Source organism: Monodelphis domestica, chromosome 1 (assembly GCF_027887165.1).
Source record: "Monodelphis domestica isolate mMonDom1 chromosome 1, mMonDom1.pri, whole genome shotgun sequence".
Taxonomy (NCBI): Eukaryota; Metazoa; Chordata; class Mammalia; order Didelphimorphia; family Didelphidae; genus Monodelphis; species Monodelphis domestica.
This window is the reverse complement of record NC_077227.1, coordinates 195,744,227-195,762,087: the sequence shown is the minus strand read 5'-3', so window position 1 is coordinate 195,762,087 and position 17,861 is coordinate 195,744,227.

Sequence of the window (17,861 nt, the reverse complement as noted above, 5' to 3'; positions counted from 1 at the left end):
ATCCATGGAGTTTTACCAGTCAGGATTCTGGAGTGCTTGCCATTTCATTCTCCAGTGGATCCCTTTGTCAGACAATAGCTAGTAGATGTCTGAGGCTAGATTTTAACTTAGGACTTGCTGATTCCAGGCCAAGTGCTCTTAAGCCCTGAGCCACTTAGTTGCCTCTCAGAGTGATTTGTACAAGCCTAAACAGCTAGTAGGTGTCTAAAGCAGGATTGGAATTCAGATGGTCCTGATTGCAATTTCCATGTTCTTTTCTTTATACCAAATAGGTACTTCTAGAGGTCTGCATTTCAAAGTGAAGCTGTGGGGAGAAAGCCACTTTTAACCTCCCATAAGCTCATAACAGGTAGGATTGGAAAAGAATATAGAGGTCATTTAGCCTAATGTCTCCATTTTATAAATGAGGGAACTGAGACCCAGAGAAATTAAGTGACTTTCCCAAAGAGGCCAAGACAATAATAATAACTGGATGAACTCAGATTTGCCGGAGATCTTCTAATTCTAAATCCTATGCCCTTTTCACAGTAAAACCCTCCCTCTCTCATGAAGTTCCTCTATTTTACTTAAATAATTAGGGATGGATTTTAAATCATTCTAATGACCTTTGTCCTACTTCCTTTGGTAACTAATCAAGATCAGTTCTCTACACTTAAACATTCATTTTATCCAAGTTGAGAATATGTTTGGATACCTTTAAGAGCTGTTATCACGTTGCCTTTTGGTCAAAATGTGCTGAATGGTAAGTAGAACTAGTTATTATATCCTATAATTTCCCATATGAGAAGGTTTTGACTCAATGACATCTAAAGTCTTATCCTATTCTAAATTATGTTATCTTTGCTATGATCTTCAGTTATGGTCTTTATTATAATATTTTAGAGGATTATGATTGTGATTTTAGAGTAGGTAAAAAAAAATACTTTGATTTGTCCTGGATAAGTCAACTGCTTGGTTTTACAGAAATAAGACACCAAAGTTCAATGACTTGCCTGAAATTGCCCAAGTAGTGTAATTAGAAACAATTTTGAAGTTTAAATTCCCAGAGGCTTTCTGACTCTTGTTTTAATACCTATTCCTTGTATATCCAGGACTTTGTACAGTAATGCCTAGAACAAAGTAGGTGCTTAATAAATACTATAGTCTCTAGATTTTATTATTGTAGGACAAAACATGTTCAACCTATATTATATTATATGCTGTCATGGGGAGGGAAGATAGGTAGGAGAGCAGGAGAGAACATGGACTGCAAAATGTTAGAAAATGATTATTAAAAAATTATATCAACATGAAATCTAGAAAGGAAAAAAAAGAAAAGGATAAAAGAAAAGAAAAAGAACAGAAAAGAAAGATAATTACTGTAAATTCCAATGTTTCTACTGTCAAGAACCAGTGAATATTTCAATCTTCTCTTGGCCCTATGGGATGTATGGAGATATGACAGATATCCTTTTATTTTACTGCTAATGAAACAACACATTCTTTTAATGCTGTTAGAGGTTTAGTGCATTTCAATCAAACAATAACACATTATTGGTTCTTTGGATTTTTAATCATTCTTTCCACTGGACCACCCAAAGTACAGGAGGCATAGGGAGCAGCCAATTTTCTTTCTGTGAATGGATTTCCCTGAGATCTGCAGTATTCCATGGCTAGTTTGCCAGATTGTTTTCATCATAGAATATTAGAACAACATAATCAAGCAAATCATGTTAACTGGTGTCCCCAAAGGCACATATTTCATGAAACAACTAGAAGCATTCAGCAATATGATTTCAAAAGAAGTACAACAGCTTATAATACTGTTGTCAGCAGTTTTAATTCTCAAAGGTGCCCAGTCTACAACCTCTTCTTCCAAAGAACTGCACTTCTCTGTATCTCTAATTGTGTTTACCTTCTTATTTATAGTCTAGCAACTTAGAGAAGACTTTGTGTTTCAAATATTGAAAGAAGTAGATATGGGAGAAATGATACAGTTTTTGTGTCTTCATAGTTTTATTGATTGAAATTATCTAGTTACCCACAAGATTTTCCTATAATTACTGAAAGCAAGATTTGAACTTGAGCCTTAAAGAAATCCAGAAGCTCCTGAAATCTTACCATCATATCATTTGTAGTGACTAATCTGCTGTCAGTACTGCTCTTTCTTTTTCTGATTAACTTCCACACAAATTCTAAGATTAATAATGGAAGTCAGAACTAATGTGGAGTCTACAAAAACAAATAAATGGAATATTCAAACATTTTCCCTCTTCTAACTCTATGACCATTCAGTCAGTCAACAAGTATTTATTAAACATTTACTTTGGGCCAGACCCCATGCCAAGGTGTAGAGATACAAAGAAAGACAAAACAATCCCAAGGAGAATATATTCTAATAGGAGAAACAGTATATATACATAAGTATCTAGGTACAAGATAGATGTAGAGTTGATGGAACAAAATCTAGGAGGACAAGGCATTAAAAACTAGGGTGTCCACAGAGAGGCCTCCTAAAAGAGGTAGGATTTGATATGAGTCCTGAAAGAATCGGGAGAAATCAAGAGGAAGAGGTAAAGTGGAAGAGTATTCCAGGAATGAAGGATATTCAGGTCAAATGTATAGAATCAATAATAAATATCTATTAAGCATATACTATGTGTCAGGCATTGTGTTAAGTGCTGGGGATAAAAAAGAAGCAAAGGATAACCCTCTTCCTTCAAAGACCTTGCCATCTCATAAGGGAAAAAACAAGAAAACAAACATTTACAAACAAGATGGAGTGTCGTGTTTGAATAACTACAAGTAGACATATGTAGATAATAGTGTTCATGGAGAGGATTAAAGTAGAATAATGGTGGAAAATAGGAAGGGGACAGGTTATGGATAGCGAAATAGATTTTTTTTTACTTGATGGTAGCAATAGGGAGCCACCAAAGCTCATTAAGCAAGAAAATGACATATAACCAGGACACGATTAATGCAAATAATGAATTCCGTGAAGCTGTCACATTATTTAGATATTCTTCAAAGTTAAAATTATATATAAAATATGGTCAATGGAAGAAGGTAGTACAAATCTAAAAAATATGACAACTTTATCAGGATTTGTTATTTATATTAATCAAGATAGTCTTATGTGTTTAACTTCCACCAGATAAAAATTAGGTGTTTAACCCTAGTTTGATTCCAGTTAAGGCCAATATTCTTTTTTTTAATTAATGTATGTGTTTATTGATTGTAACCAATATTCTAAATTGGAAAAATCTTGTATGGTTATCTTTTAGACAATAGTTTTCATCAAAATATCTCATCTGTGATCTCTCTTTCCTACTTTAATAAAAATAGAAACCCAGAACAAAATTCCATTTCAGGGGTCACTGACCATAGCCCATAACTGAATAGGGATCTCCCTAGTGCTACCTTAGAAAATGATCTTCACTTGAGTACATTCAGTAATAAGGAACTCACTACTCTCAGTTCACTTCAGGACAGCTCTACTTCCTAGCAAATTATGACCCTCTGCAACTCCTATCCATTGTTCATATTTATGGCATCTGGGACCAAGAAAAACAACTGGAATCTCCTTTTCCCTGTGAAAGTCTCTGAAATGCTTCCAGAGAATTTTCCATCTTCCTTGAAATTTTTTCTTCTATACAATGAGACCATTACTTCTATCCTTCTGTATACTATAAATCTATTGAAGCAGTTGGTAATATCATTAACTTTTTTGGCTGCCATATTGCACTGCTAATTCATCTTATAGTTTACTAAAATTTTCAGGTCTGTTGATACAAAGAATATCAAGTATCCATGATCCCTGATAGTTTTTTCAAAGTCACATGTAGAACTTTACATTTATTTCTTTATATTATGAGATTCAGCTCATTTTATGGAGTCATGGGTTTTCCTTTAGTGGATTTCTTCAAATTAATCTACATTGACATTGACCACTCATTAAGTGTGTTGTACTAAGTGTTTTGGGAGAAAGAGAGAAAGAAGAAGTTGTTCAATTTAATTGACCTCCCATAGAGGTTGTCCAACAATAATATGTTGGACAAATGTTGAACAAAAAAATGTATCTGGAATAGTCAATAAGGATAGAAAATGGGGAGGGCACAGATTTGAAAAGGATGAGAGTGGTCTGTTTTACCTTTAGAAGATTAAAAATATTTTTGTTCATCCCAAACTTCCCATAATAGCAAAAGTCTACCTCTTAAACAAAAATATTTTTCTAATGTTGTTGTATGTTGCCAAGACCTGAAATACCATTACCTCCAAATAACTAAAGATATATATCACTTAGAGAATTTATGAGAACATAGAGTAGTTATGAATAGGCTATTATACATAGTAATGGAATCTTGAAAAAGAGGACTAAATGATACAACCAAAGAATTGTATCATAGAAAGAGGAGATAGACTGTTCACCTTGAGAGAAGAAGGGAATGACAGGTGGATGTTCAAAGTATTCTACTTGTACCCTCCCTGATGATTTTAGGAGAAAGTAAGGAAAATCTCAAGTTTGTTGGGTACACCTATTGTTACCATCTTGGGAGGACAGAGTTGAGTTTAATACAGAGAAGGTAGTCACAGATGGGTTATAATTTGCATTGTTGGAAAGAATTCATAAATCAATGAGATCTAAAATGCATTTGTATATTTGAGTATGATTTAGGCTAGTTGGCTGCTAGGGTTCCTTCAAGCTCTGAAATTCTATGAAAATATTCCAACTGATGTTGACAAACTTGTCTTCTATATCTTCATATAAATTGCTGAATAATATGTTAAACAGCATAGAGCCAATCACATGAAGGTTGAAATTAAATAGCAACAATACAACTGACTAAAAATAAAATAAATATCAAAACATAGAAATGGAAGATTTTTATAGAACCAAGTTTTTTTTTTCTTCTTTCTGTCAGGCTCTAATTAGTTTGGCTGTCACATCCTTATAGGCTATTTTGTTCCTTTCCTCCCTTCCAGTTTTCCTATGTTGGCTGTTAGAGGAAGATACTCAGTTTCCAAGCTTGTCAATTAACCAATTCACTGACATTTATTAAGCATTTACTATGCGTGAGGCACAGTGCTTAACCCCAATAATTTAGAGACAAAGGTAAAAGAGTCTCTGACTTCAAGGTAGTTCCATCCTAATGGAGGAGGTTTATTATATGTTATATAATATTACATATACAATAGACATATGAATGTATGTATATACACATACATACAGGTACAAATCTCAGATCATCTTGAAAGGGAAGAAAATAACCCTTAGATATCAGCAAATACCTCAGTTTCTTCACCAAACTCCATTTTCCAAGAAGAAAGTTAAGTCTTAGAGAAATTGCATGAATTGCCCATGTTGTCAGTTCCTTTGCTGAGAAGAGATGATTGACAGATCTTGAGCTTGCTCAATGAGCTATCCAGTTCTGGGTACTTCCTTAGCCCACTTCCCCAGATTGTTGTTTTTTTGATGGCTCATCTCTCCAGTGTTCCCAGAGGAGTAACTTTCCAGGATCCTGTCATCTGTTTTAAAACATCAAAATTATTTTACCAAAATATATTTCCACCAAGGGATAACTGAAGGTCATTACCCTCACATCCTCTCTTAGCTGCTTTTGTGAAGAGGTCAGGCCTTTGTCTTAGCATATCTGAAGACATAGATCTTTTTTCCTCTTATCCTTGTCTATTGAATTCTTTAATACTCAGATCATAAAGTTATGGAAGAAATTATTAAAATTCCCATTGACAAATTTCATGTTTTGGCTGTCAAGCAAGATTTTACAAAATTATTCCCTACCTTAGCTCAGAGTTTCCTTTTCTACATCCTTAATCCCTCTCTCAACCCAGTTTTTAGAATTCCCCAGAGAACCTCAGGGGGTTCTTGGTGGGAAAAGTCAAAAGTAGTATGGAACTCTTTCATAGTAATATTTTTTAAAAAAGACTAAAACTAGAGTAAGAAAAACTACAAATTTCCTAGCCACTCAAGACCACCAAAGGTTTCATGATAAACTGGACTTTTCTAACTTATTTTATTTTTTACTAGAGTTATCTGGTGGCACAGTATATAAAATGTTAAACAGGAGGTTGGGAAGATCTGAGTTCAAATCTGGCTTGAGATAGTAACTATGTTATCTTAGTTCCTCGATTATAAAATGAGAATAATAATGCAATCTTCCTCCAACAGGTTTTGTGAGAATCAAATGAGATAATATTTATAGAGCACTTAGCACAGTGCCTGACCCATAGTAGGAACTTAATAAATGCTTGTTTCCTTCCTTTCTATTTGAGGATAATGATACTTGTTTACTTTTCAGTGATTGCATTGTCTCATCCAGGCTTAGCTTTATCTTTTTCTGGGTCACACATACACATATGCACACATATATATAGATAAATCTATGAATCTAATATAAGGTAATCCTAAAAAGGAAAATGATAACCCTTATTGATCAGCAAATACCACAGTTTCTGATCATGAAAAACCAGGACCATTGCAAAGGCTAATGTCCTATTTCTGGACATGTCTAAGCATCTGCAATGTGTTGATGAGTTTACAAAAAATGGATGGGCATGTTTATACATTCGATTATTCATTTACAATTTGAAGTAAAACAACTGCTTCTTTTAAGTGTCTTTTAAGGTTTTTCATGGCCAGAATACCATTTCTGTATAGCTTAATCCTTCTTTTGAACATTCACAAGTGACATAGACAATACTAAAATATTTAAAGGGCCTAAAATGTCTGGTTTTGTACAGATATGCACACAGAATCAGTACAGATGGAGTGATGTTTTCAGAGTAATAACATGGAAAATCTGAATATTTACAATTGTTTTCTTTAGAAATAATTGGCATGTAAATGATTTGACAAGGCAATAAAGTTACTAAATTTACAGTTTCCTGCAAGGTTTAAATAGCTAGTTATACTAAGACAGTGGACATTTGGTGTCCATTAGGTGTTTTTCATTCTCTGCCACATTCAGTCCAAAAAAAAACCTTTTCAAATATTCTAAGAATTATGAAAAATCCAAATTATTTGAGAATCCCTCATCTCTAGGTTGCAAATTAACTAATGCAATTCAATCTAGCAAACTAGTATTAAATACATACTATGTGCCAAGCAGATTAAATAGCTACTATTGAGCTTAATGGATGGAGTGCCAGGTGCTGAGTAAAGAAGACTCATCTTCCTGAATTTAAATCTGGCCTCAGACAAGACACTTACTAGCTATGTGACTCTGGGCAAGTCACTTAATTCTGTTAGCTTCAGTTTCCTTAATCTGCAAAATGAGCTGGAAAAGGAAATAGCAAATCAGTCCAGAATCTTGGTCAAGAATATCCCAAATGGGTTCACAAAGAGTCAGACAACTGGAAAAAAAAAAGACTAATCTTCCAGGCATTTTGTGTTTTATCTTAAACGTGGAAAGGAACTTTTGAAACCTGTTTAGTTCCCTTTCCTCATATTACAGAAAAGGAAACTGAAACCTAAGGAAGTAATTTACCCAAAATCACACAGATATTCAATAGAAGAATATGAATAAAAGTCTTCTGACTCCTAGTATGTTGTCTCTTTCACAAACACAAAAAATGAAATAGTCTCTATCCTAAAGAAATTTTCATTCTACTAGGGGGAAACAACATATACATAGCTGAGTAAATATATGTTACAGATATATATTTTAAATGCAAAATAATTTAAATGAAAGGGTATATTAATAACCAGGGCAATCAAAAATGCCTGAGTACTAACAAGCAGAGGGGAGGCAAGAGAGAGTGTTCTGAGGAGAAAAAAATGCCAATATCAGTGACTTTCCATTGTCCCTAAACTTAAGTAAAAAATCCCATGTTTGGTGCATGAATCCCTTCAAAAACTTGTTTCAGTTTTCTGTGCCAGTCTTTTTATGCATCCCAACTATTTAATATACTCTTTAACCTATTCATACTCACACACCTCCCTATCCCCTATCTCTGTACTTTGCCACTAGCTTTCTACCATGACAGGAGTGTACTCCTTCCTCATCTTCATTTCTTGAATTCCTAGTTTCCTTTTAAACTTTGCTCAGATGACAACTTTCATTCATTCAATAAGTTTGTATTACCCACCTACTATGTATCAGGTTCTGTACTAAGCGCTGGGGCTTAACAAAAAAAGGAAAAGAAGAAAAACACAGCTCCTTCCCTCAAGGGGCTTACAGTCTAACGAGGGAGACAACATGAAAACAAATACATACAAATCAAACTTTAGAGAGGTTAGAAAAGGCTTTCTGTAACAATTGAGATCTTATTTGGAACTTAAAGGAAGCCAAGGAAGTCATTAGTCAGAGGGGAAAAAGGAGAGCAAATGACAGATATACAGAGAAACTACCTGGAGCAGAGAGGTGAAGTATTTTGATTGTAAAATAGAAAGGAAACCAGCATCACTAATTTGAAAAATAATATTGAGGAATAAAGTGTAAGAAGACTAGAAAGGAAGGAGGGAGATAGGTTATGAAGGACTTTGAATGACAAACAGAACATTTTATGTTAGCCTCTGGAGGTGGTAGGAAGCCATTGGAGTTGGAGTGGTGGAGGGGTGGAGGAAGATGACATGATCAGACTTACATTTTAAGAAATTCATTTTAGTGGCTGAATGGAGTATAAATATATTTGAGACAGGAAGACCCACCAGCAGATTATTGTAATAGTCCAAGTGTGATGGTCTATGCTAGAGTAGCAGGAGTGTTAGAACAGAGAAAGATCCATATTCAAGAGAAGTTGGATGGGTGAAATCAGCAGGCTTTGGCAATAGTTTGGATATGGGGATAGGATGTGAGCCCAATTTATAAAATAAATCTGAAGAAGATCCAGTCAGTATTACTGTGTAATTTTCTCTACTTTAATAGCTAGTGTGTAGAAGTAAAGGTAGTGGTGGGTGAGAAAGGAAGGGAAATGATTTGGGAGTCTATAGACAATAGCTACAAGAATTTTGACTGGGTGATAGATATAAATAAGACAAAACTCAAAGTAAGAGAAGTTCCAGAGTGAAGGAGGAAAAGAGAGAATCTGGAAGTGGCAATAGCATATGACTTCTCCTTGAATACCTTCCTATCTTATCCTGGTCTCTCACATGCCCCAACCACCACCCAAGTTGTCTTCTACTTCCATCTCCCAAAAGCAGCTAGGTAGTACAGTAGATTGAGCATTAAGCCTAGAGACAAGACATCCCAAGTTCAAATCTTGCCTTATACACTTAGTTAGCTATATGACCCTGGACAAGTAACTTAACTTATTTGCCTCAGTTTGCTCAACTATGGAATGGGGATAATAAGAGTATCTGCCTCCCTAGGTCATTATGAGAATTAAATGAAATAATATTTGTAAAGCACTTTATGTCTGCAATATAGTAAATATTTAATCACTGCTTCTTTCTTTCACTATATAAATATATATGATTTATACATATGTGTGTATATACATATGTATTTTTTCACATACTGATCTATGAACATGTTATCTCCCTAGAAAGAAAAGAAGCTCTTGAGGGTAGATATAGTTTCATTTTTGTGTTTATATCCTCAGCATCCAGCACAAAATCTGGTACAAAAAAAAGACATTTAACAAAAATTGATTGATGGGGATAACATGTTGAGGGGGAATGTTGATGGTAATAGAAATGTCATGGAGAAGGAACACCAAGAGTCATTTTAGTTGGAATATAGAGGGCATGAGAGGGGCCAAATTTTTAATCTGTCTGGAAATAAGTTGGAGGCCAACAAAAAAGAATTTTAAGTGTCAACCTGAGGAATTTATAGTTTATTCTAAAAGCTTTAGGAACCCACAGAGATACTAATGGAGATGGGGGAGATAGGGTTAGACCATGGATAGAATGGAACTTAAGGGTTAAACTTGAGAACATGACATATACTCCAAAGATAAAATACTTACCATGAAGTTACTCCATTTAAACTCTGGAGTTAATTTTTTTTTCAGAGCCATGGAGAGTTTCTCCTTCTATAATACGATTAAGAAGAGAAATGAAGAACCGACTGTATTAAGTAGCAGGAGGCAAAAGTGTCTTCTTGGGTCTGTCATTTGATGAGATAGATTTTTGGTTTCTGTACATTTCCTTTGCTTTTCATGGTAACAAAAATGCCAGAGACTTAGGAACCCACATTCCTGAAGCCAAGTTACTCTTATGTTCCACAACTATGTTGTTTACAGGGCTGTTATTGCCATTTAAAAAAATTTAATGACTTTTATATATCTGTATGTTAGTATGTTTGTAAGTATATATAAAATATTATTATTATTAACTTCAGTGAATCTAAAATCAGCTACAATCCTTGCTCATTGTTAAACTCTGCCATTTACTTGCGAGTGGGTAGTCACACTCTTCTGATATCTATCTTCCTGAACCACAAGGTAGACTATGAGGAGCTCTTTGCCATTTAGAAGTATTAAATGGGAGAAAACGTGTTTTCTGATCTTATGGGAATTTGATATCTAACTAAATATGGGCATGTATTAAATCACATAAACTTGCTTCCAGTCTCTTATACTCTGAAACTGCTTCAGAAAAGATTTTTTTACACTTAGTCTACACGTGAAACAAACCTCAGACGAAATGCTAGGGTCTTGCTCAAGGGAAAATTGTTAAAATATAGCACTAGAGATGCAGTAGGCAAGCCTGGTATTTGCTTAGCTGATTTCATCTACTAGTCTCTTATGTAGTGCTCCATAAGTTGTGCCAGACCATTTTTCCATTCTGTTTTATTTTATTTTATTTGGATGTATGTATGCTGTCTAACATTTTTATGTGTCCCTTTATTTTACCTATCATCTCTAAACTGTACTCTTAAAAATAATAGCCTTTTAGAATCTCTCGGCAATCAGAATTTATCTTTGTCACTTTATGTTCATTTCTCTTTAAAACACACACATTGAGCAGGTGTCCTTTATATACAGTGAGATATGATTGGTCAATTACAAATACTAAAACAGTCTTATCTAATAGAGGTATTATTACAGGTGCCTCCATATAAGTAGGCATATTAACAATATCAAAATGTATGTAGATGATATTTTGCCTGCCTGAGAATGCCTTAGATCCACCACTTTTTTTTTTTAATTTCCCTGAATTCTTCCTTAAACTAATTCCGTGTGATAGGCAAATATGTCCTCCACATGCTGGTGAATTAAAATTCAGCTCTCAGTGAATAAGATTAATCGCCTCTTCAGACAAAGCTGGATTTGCGCTCCTATTAAAGAAAGGGGGGGAGGTGGAGAGAAGCAAGGGGCAGGGTGCCAGCTCGACTGCAGTATTCAGTTACACGTGAAATGATTTGTAATTCTGAGTAATCACTTAGGACAAGCCCTTGCACCATTTTATCTATACATGACTCTAGGCCAAAGTCAATACTCATAGTAAAATAATGAGATGAAGCTAACTGAGCCCTTTTATTAATGCTCCAAGGAGCAAATCTGATGCCTGAGCTTCTCCCACTGAAAGTATCCACTTCTTCCTAAAAAATGAACAAGTGGGTCATGGTACCCAGTAGCAGCCAAGGTACCAGCTTCAGCAAAATAATAAATTACTGACCCCCTCCATCCCACCACTACCACCACCAGCACCCACCCACTACCCCCCCTTTTCTGTTTCTGCACCAAGTTTTACCCATCTGCAGGTGAAAGCATATGAATTTTGCATTACTTCTAGGCTCATTAGAGAGATTTAGTTCTCTCCTAATAGTTTCCCCTGACTTGGAGAACACACACACACACACATACACACACACACACACACACACACACACACACACACACACACAGGAGATGATGAACCTTAAAAGAAATAATGCACTTATACTCTGGGTTTTTCTTCTGTCCTTATGAAGTAAACCAACTGCCCAAGTAAATGCACAGCTTGGTGAGAGAGCCAGCATCCAACTGTTCTGGTAATGAGATGGATAACCAGCTGTCCCACTTTACTTGCAGTTTTTGAGGGGAGGGAGGTGGTTGAGGGGGATCCTAGCTGTTTACATGAAAAGTTTTTGGGTTTTTCTCCCCCTTTATCATTATTAATGGACAATTAGTAAACCAGATTAGTAATTCAGGACTCTAATGGCTGCCAATTTTTAAATTTGCCTTGAGCTCCCTTGAAGGCTGATGACCTACTCATCTTAATCCTAACCCCTAAAATTGTAAACTGCAAAGCTTGTGATAGTAGAATCTCACCCAGTAGGTTAAAACCAAAATATCTCCAGTTGCTCATACAATTTTTTCTAGGGAAAACCCAGCTGAATGTGTCTGTTCTTTCTAGGATAGAGTTTCTAGAAGCAACATTCACTTTTAAATAGTGACATCTTTGTACACAAATAGCTAGCTCTGTATTATTCAGGTAATTCAAACTAAACTGAAAAGTGCTTATTAAAAGTTTTATTATATACAAGCAGCAGACTAAGAGCTGGGGATACAAAGGCAAAAATCAAACTAGCCCTCAAGGAGCATATATTTTATTGGATGGATAATTGAAATCTTGAGATAATCTCCTGACCTCAGATTTCCCAACCATTGTGACCTTTCTCCCCTGCCACAACTGTCATTAAAGTTATCAATAAGTAGACAAGGCAATGATTGGAATTTGATTTTATTTCTTTGCTCTTGTATACAGTCTAGTGGAGATGCTGGCAGTGAAATTCAACAATGACCAAAAGAAAAGAGAAAGCAAAAATGCCCAAATGAGAGAATAACCCCTCCATGGCTAATTGAAACCTTTTAATTCATGTCATATTTGTTGAATATAAATATTTTAGGCCTTCTTGTTGTTTTGATTTTACTCTCCTGCTTTTTCCATTGCATATGCATCCCATTCTTGGAATGCCCTCCCTCCTCAACTTTTACTTCTTAGTTTCTCAAGTTCTTCTTTGAAAGTAACCCAAAACACCTTCTCCTGCATAAGACCTTTCCTGATTTCCAGCTAGTACCTCATATATATATATATATATATATATACATATGATATATATAAATAAATGTATATATATATGTATGTATGTATTATATGCTTATAAAATTATATCCATATGTCTCCCCTGAGTTCCTTGCACGCAGGGACCTTTTATTTGGATTACCATGCATGGCATAGAAAAGGTGCTTAATAAATGTTGATTGATTAATCTATTAATTAATTGATTGATTACAGAAGCTAGCAGAGACTGAGTCAGAGTGACTCCCCAGACATAAAAAACAAAAATTGTGGCATAGGCTTCTGAGTAATGTAGATTAAAAATTAATAACCAAAATACTGCAAGTATATTTAATAAGATTTATCCAATAATAACTTGAAGCAAAAAGGAAAAATAAATGGTTAGAGAAACAGAGGATCCTCACCCAGCTGCACAAGTGGGGGAAAAATAAGCAAGAGGGAGGATCCACACAATTATATACACATGTAACAAACAAAAGCAAACAAGAACAAGGGGAAAAGAATTCTTGGGACAAGAAAAGAATTCTGGGAGATGGAGTCCAAGGGTTCAAGATTTTCTAACTACATAGTACTGACTGAATTTGACGAGGAAGCCAAAGTAAAGTCATTATGAGAGTTGCAGGGGGGAGGTCAGAAAGCAAGCTATAAAACATTTTTCTTGTATAAAGTTTCTGTTCACAAATAGCCATTGTCCTCTCTTGTGATTATGAGTTAGTGTTTACTTAGCCAATATAACATGATAGTTCTCAGGGATAAGCTCCAAAAACATTTTAAACATATCTATTCTAAAGCCCTATCCAATCATGAGACAATGTTTATGGTTCTAGAACTGGAAGGAATCTGCTAGTATATATAGTCCAACTCCCTCTTTTTACAGATGAAGAAACTTAGAATCAGGGAGATTAAGGAAATTTCCAAAGGTCACAAGAGTGTTTAATATTATGACTTTAATCCAGGGTTTCCAGCTCTTTAAGAAAGTGATCTTTTTAGGGTACCATATTTTTATTTCATTGCCTTCTTTCCCCTAATAATAAAGAATACATTCTTCCAGAGCTGGAATTTTGGATTATTGTTCTTGATTTCTCCACTCTGAATCCAGGTCCATAGGAAACAAATCTATTCAAATATTTTCTTCCTACTCCCTTGCACAGCCTGTGGTGCTAAAGATAAGTATATGTTAGCCTATCTCTTCTATGGCCTTCTAGAAGCTTCCCTTTCCCCAACTGAAAAATGGTCAAAGGATATAAATCAGTAATTTTCAGAAGAAGAAATCAAAGCTATAAATAATAATATAAAAATATTCTAAATAACTCTTGATTAGAGAAGAACAAATTAAAACAATTTTGTGGTATCATCTCACACTAATCAGGTTGGCCAATATGTTAGTAAAAAGTGATAAATGTTGAAGGGCATGTGACAAAATTGGGATACTAATGCATTGTTGGTGGAGTTGTGAACTGATCCAACCATTCTGATGGATAATTTAGAACTATGCCCAAAGGACTTTAAAACTATGCATACTCTTTGGTCCTGTAATACTGTTACATTATATTCCAAAGAGATCATAAACAAGAGAAAAGGACATACTTGCACAAAAATATTTATAGAAACTCTTTTTGTGGTACCAAAGAATTGGAAATTGAGAGGATGTACATCAACTGGGGAATGGCTGAACAAATTGTGGTATATGTTGGTGATGGAACACTATTGTGCTGTAAGAAATGATAAGCAGGATGATTTTAGAAAGAACAGAAAAGTCTTACAAGACCAAATGCAAAGTGAAATAAGTAGTACTAGGAGAATATCATACATAGAAACAACAAAATTACAATATCATAAGATGGTCAACTGTAAAAGACTTAGCTACTCTCAGAAATACAATGATAAGGGAAAGTTCTGAAGGTCTCATAACAAAGATTGTTATCCACTGGCTGAGAAAGAACTGTTGGAGTCAGATGCACATCAAAGCATCCTGTATTTCACAGTAGTTTATTTACAGTTTTACTTTGCAGTTTTGGTTTCATATGTGTTATCTTACAACAAAACCAATATGGAAGCACATTTTACCTAATTATATATTTAGATATATGTGTATATATATATATGTATATACATATATATATATATGGTCCAGATAAATTGCTTATCATCTCTGAGAGGGGGGAGGTAAAGAAGAGAGACAATCTGGATTTTATAATTTCAGAAAATGTATATGAAAAATTATTGCATGTAATTGGGAAAATAAAATATTTTTGAATAATAAAAAAGAAGAGGAAGATAGAATAAGTATAAATCTCTCCAGGGAATCAATAATACCTATCACATCTACTCACAAAGGGTTGTGAAGACCAGAGGAGATAAAAATCTAAATTGTCTCCTAAATTTTAAAGCACTATATAGATATTTATTGTGGTTTTTGTTATTATTATTTCATATTTCTCATCTTAATGTTTTGATGAAGTTCAGATGAAAATTATCTTAATGGTATGATTATTGTTGTCATTATTGTTCTCACTTGTCACTTCCTCTTCCTTTCTTCCATTTGCTCCCTCCCCCTTATCACTTAGAGTCTTAGATTCTCCTTAGCTCATTGGTACCAATGCTCATTTTCACTGTTTTATCCCCTTTGGGCTGTATTGAGGAAACCTAGGAATCCTGCTGATTGTACCTAGTACTGCCATGGTTTATGGTGTAGCCTGAGGCAAATCATACTCACTCCCTTGGTTTCCTGTTTGCAAAACACTAGGCAATTATCCTATCTTCCAGCTGAAACTACTACCAGGGTTAGCTATTCAGAAGAAAAGTGTCTTGAAAAAAAAAGATCAAAATACAAGTGTACTATTTCCAAGATTGTTTTTAGAAGACCTAGAAATATATTCTGATTCTTAAAGTGGAAAATATATGTTCCCTTTGAATTTTTAGTATGAATTATAAGTAAGAATATGAAAATATTTGAAGCAAATCTTTGCATTAAAAAGATTCATAAATTGATTTTTATCTTTAAGTAAGGTGGTGATGGTTGATGAAGGCTGTGTATGTGTATATAAACATATATGAATACATAAGACAGAGACAAACATACACATATATAAATATACAATGTTGTATGTTTAGCCTGATATAGAAATATGTACACATATAGATTTGAGGTATGAAATTTGATCTATGAAAAGCACATTCATTGTTTCTCAATTTATGAAATAAAATGCACCAGAACCAATAATTCTGAGGAGGGGACATTAAAAAAGTTTTCATTATTAGAAAGAAAGTTCTCTCAGAAAGATTGGTCTTCTTATGCTATTATTGTGTGTGTGTGTGTGGGGGGGGGGGGTTTAAAGCCTTGAATAACTTGGGCAGGAAAGCTCAACCTTTTATTTGATTATTTAAGAGTTCCCCTTAGAGTGGAAGTAGAGCTTGATAACACTTTGTATAAATAAATAATTTGAAGGTTTCTGTGTCCAGATAAAACTCTAAAATCAGATAAGTGGGTTTCATTTTATCTCTTATTATTTTAGTGGTGGGAGGCCTAGTTTTTTCCTCCCCTCAATGGCTTGATTCTACCAAAGATTGCTCCCCAGAGCTATCAGGCAGCCTGAGGGAAGTACTTAGGTTCTCATCAACTCCTCTAATCTGATTGCCATTCTGTATTTTAATCTCTGTTCCTAGGTCCCTCTTGTAAATTAGGAAGTGCTATATTATTTCTCCCTTCCCTGCCTAACCCCTTAGGCTGCTCCTAGTATCCAACAACTGAGGAATTTTAAACCCACGATTGTAGGCCAATTCCTCTGGCTAACTTCAAATTCTATAAATTCTTTCTATAAGAATTTTCTATCATCAGAAAATAGTTGATGGCTCCATAGATGGGAATGATCATTATTGTTGCTATTACTAGAAGAAGGCAGTATGGTATAATAGAATGCATAGGGGAGTAGGACATAAATTGGCTTTAGAGCTATAGCCTATGTGTTCAAACCCTACTTCTGACCCTCTCTCACTCTGTGATCCCAGACAAGTCACCTGAGCTTTCGTTTCCTCATTTGGAAAATGAGGTGGTTGGACTTTTGCCATTTCTGAGATCTAGTGCAGCTCTTAAGCTCTAACATTATAGTCCACAATGCAGTGGTTAAGTAAGACATTTGGGGTTGAAGTTACCCTAGAAAGAATTTATTTGTAGAAATTTAACACTAGCCTGTCCTCCTTTTTTTGGCACTTCAACATCATTGGATTTAAAACAAAGGATCTTACTTCTGAAAGTCTAACCATATCTCCTTGAGACAATGAGTAGAGTCTTCCCTCCAATGCTTGTTTAAATCGCCACAGTAATTTTACTTGAACATTTGCTAATATCCTACTCTGTGGAATTCAGACTAAGGGTGCATAAGTCAAGACCCGGTGTGAGCAGGAGGAAGAAAGAAAATCTTGAATGAAAATGTCCAAAGACAAATTGAGTCCTTCCTCAAGTGAAAAGGGGAATTTCTTGGTGATTGCTTATACCTCTTCATAGCCTTGGTGGACTCTATCAATTTGATCTTTTAAAAAAATGCTAAGCTGGTAGTCAGGGCAATGTACATCATTTGGAGCAAACAAAGAAAACTTGAAATATAAAAGCTTTGATATTATTAATGAAGACTTCCGGTTAAGATGGCGGCTTAGAGAAAGCTGAAGTTCGGATCTCCGGAAAACCCTTCCCGACCGATCTCAAACTAGAAGCTCCTAAGGCGCCGAAATTCAAAACGATCAACAGCACAGACCCTGGGAACCCTCCTCCTGGACCTGGACCCGGTTCAAAAGGTACGGCTCCCCTTAAAAGCCAGAACCCGAGATCCCTCGGACCTCAGGGGTAGGAGCGCAGAGTCCAAGGCTCCCGGAAGCGGCAGCCGCGCCGGGCTCAGAGAGCAGGGTCTGAGGAACA